Source organism: Nannospalax galili, unplaced genomic scaffold (assembly GCF_000622305.1).
Source record: "Nannospalax galili isolate Female #2095 unplaced genomic scaffold, S.galili_v1.0 scaffold294, whole genome shotgun sequence".
Lineage (NCBI taxonomy): Eukaryota > Metazoa > Chordata > Mammalia > Rodentia > Spalacidae > Nannospalax > Nannospalax galili.
Window position 1 is genome coordinate 370,707 of NW_008335053.1, and position 3,257 is coordinate 373,963.

General features: G+C 37.8%; 1 protein-coding gene and 1 pseudogene across 3 annotated transcripts in view; both read right to left on the minus strand.

Annotated features, from left to right (window-relative positions):
- Acbd6 (acyl-CoA binding domain containing 6) overlaps positions 1 to 3,257 on the minus strand; it is a 154,674-nt gene that overhangs the window by 86,963 nt on the left and 64,454 nt on the right. The gene's annotated exons all lie outside the window — the stretch shown is intronic.
- LOC103731367 lies at positions 1,714 to 2,229 on the minus strand (annotated as a pseudogene).

The following is a 3,257-nucleotide window of genomic DNA, read 5'->3' on the forward strand; positions in this document are numbered from 1 at the left end:
GAGGGCAAGGAGCAAAAAGTGTCCTTTGTGTCCCTCTGACCAAATTATTATAGACCTCAAAGTATGTCTGTTAAACACTGAAGGTTAGTTCCACTAGTCTGGTATTTTTAATTAGTGTGTGTCATGTAGATAAATCTTGGGCAAGGACCTGTTGTTCTCAGATAAACCTTACCTAGACAAATATTTCTTGACCTGCTATGTATAAGTTGTCAGTAGGTTGTGGGAGTAATATGGTTCTCTCTGGTTTTCAAAACAAGCTGGGCATTGTTTATCTCACACATTGTCTCATCTCTCCATCATGGTTTTCCCACTTAAGGTGACCCCATTTCCCCCCTTTCTCCCTTACTAATACCCTTTTCCTATGGTCCTACCTCTCCTGAGCTCCTTCTTTCCCTTTATCTCCTAGGTTCATTGTATACCCTTCCCTCCCCCTTCCCTTAAACTAACCCAATTTTTATCCATATCTCCCTTATTAAGGCCTGGGTTCCTTGAATACCCTTCCCTCCCTCCTCCCTTTAACTAACCCAATTTTTATCCATATCTCCATTATTAAGACCTGTTTCCCATTGTTCTTCTCTTTGAGTTTCTTTCTTTTCCTTTACCTCCCTATCCCTGTTTCCTTTCCATTAATTATGTAGTTATGTCTGGTTGCATACTTATTTATCAGAGTCTGGTTCTAGGATCCACATATGAGGGAGAACATATGTAGTTGTTTTTTTTTTTCTGAGTCTGTGTTACTTCACGTAGTATAACAGTTTCTAGTTCCATCCATTTACCTGCAAATTTCATGATTTCATCTTTCTTTACCGCTGAGTAAAACTCCATCATATATATGAACCACATTTTCATTATCCACTCACCAATTGAGGGACACCTAGGTTGCTTCCATCTCTTAGCTATTGTGAAAAGAGCAGCAACAAACATGGATGTACAAGTGTCTCTGCAATAGGACGAGTTCTTTGTGTATATGCCAAGGAGTGGTATAACTGGGTAAAATGGTAGGTTCAGTTTTATTTTTTTAAGAGTTCTCCAAACTACTTTCCATAGGGATTGAACAAGACCAGCAGTGGATGAGCGTTCCCCTTTCCCCACATCGTCTCTAACATTTGGTATATTTTGTTCTCTTGATTTCAGCCAGTCTGACTGGGGTAAGATGAAATCTTAAAGTGGTTTTAATTTGCATTTCCCTAATTACTAGTGATGTTGAACACCTTTTAAGATGCTTTTTACCCACCTTTATTTCTTCTTTTGAGAACTCTCTATTCAGTTCCTTAGCCCATCTTTTTTTTTGATCTTTTTGACACAGGTTTCTTGTCTTGGTTCTGTTTTTTGAGTTCGTTATAAATTCTGGTTATAAAACCTGTCAGATGTGTCACTGGTGAAGATTTTCTCCCATTCTGTGGGTTTTCTTCACTTCCTTAGGTGTTTTTTTGTTTTGTTTTGTTTTGTTTTGTTTTTCTGTACAGAAGTTTTAGTTTAATGAGGTCCCACTTGTTGATTGTTGACCTTAATTCCTGAGCAACTAATGTCTGATTTAGAAAGTCCTTTCCTACACCTATAACTTGTAAGTTATTGCCAATGTTTTCTTCTATCAGTTTCAGAGTTTCAGGTTTCACATTAATGTCTTTGGTCCATTTGGAATTGACTTTCATGCAGGGTGAAAGATAGGGGTTTAGTTTCATTCTTCTACAAGTGGAGATCCAGTTCACCCCACTGCTTTCAAAGGAAACTAAGTCTAAAATGTTTACACTTACTCGTTTTCATCTTCATTGTCAAAAGAAAGAAGGCTACTGTTTTTTATTTGCTTTTGTGAGTTCTTTTTAACGAATCCTGCTTATTTACTTCATCTTCATTTGTTTTTTTCTTTTTTGAGCTTGCTGTTAAACCTGAATACTTTTCATCTGAGGAACGCTTAACTGGTTTTCGATACATGATTCTTCCATCAGCTGGAGGTGGTTCTTCATCTTCTTTGACAGCCTTTATTTCTGCTTTAATTTTCATGACTTCTTCAGCTGTAAGGTCTCCCTTTTTTAAAACTACCACTTGAGGCTGCTCATCTTCTTTGTCACTGTGATCACCATCTTCATCTGGGAGCTGAGGCTGTATTCTCTTGGTCTCTACGGTGGGCCCCTCCTTGTAGCCGACTCTTTCCTTGAAGCGGGACAGGAAGGCTGGCTCCGCGGGCTGCACGTAGGACACTTGGTTCCGTTTGCTCATGGCTTGGATGAAATCACTTGGACTTAATGACCTTCTGAGATATTTTATTTTTATTTTTGCAGCTATTGTGAACAGGAGTGTTTCCATGTACTCTTTCTCTGATTGCTTGTTATTGGTATATAGGAAGATTATAGACTTTCATAGGTTAATTTTGTAACCTGCCAATTTACTGAACGTGTTAATAATTTCTAGTTTTTGGGTGGAATTTTTGGCGTCCCTTAGATATAATATCATATCATCTGCAAAAAGGGGTAATTTGATCTGTTCCTTTCCAATTATTACTCCTTTAATTTCCTGCTCTTGTCTTACTGCTCTTGCAAGAGTTTCAAGCACTATGTTAAAGAGAAGTGGAGATAGTGGGAAGTCTTGTCTGGTTCCTGATTTCAATGGGAATGCTTCCAGTTTTTCTCCATTTAGAATGATGTTGGCTATGGGTTTGTTTAATTATGTTGAGGTCTGTTCCCTCCAGTCCAATACCCTCTAGAACTTTGAACATAAATGCATGTTGAATTTTGTCAAAGGCCTTCTCTGCATCTATTGAAATGACCATGTGGTTCTTGTCTTTGAGTCCATTTATATGATTTATGATGTTTATTGACACGTATATTGACCCATCCCTGCATCTCTGGGATAAAGCCAACTTGATCATGGTGGATGATCTTTTTGATGTGTGTCTGTATGCAGTTTGTAAATATCTTGTTGAGAATTTTTGCATCTATGTTCATTAAGGATATGGGTCTATAGTTTTCTTTTTTGGTTGTATATTTACCTGCCTTTGATATTAGAGTGATGCTGGCTTCATAGAAGGAATCTGAAAGCTCTCCCTCCATTTCTATTTTTTTGAATAAATTAAGTAGCATTGGATGCAGATCTTCTTTGACTGTCTGACAGAATTCTGCTGTAAATCCATCTGGTCCTGGGCTTTTTATAGTCAGGAGGTTTTGTATTACTGTTTCAATTTCTTTTTGTGTTATGGGTCTGTTTAAGCTGTTAATCTCTTCTTGGTTTAGTTTTGGTGGTTCCCCATGCCTTCAGATATC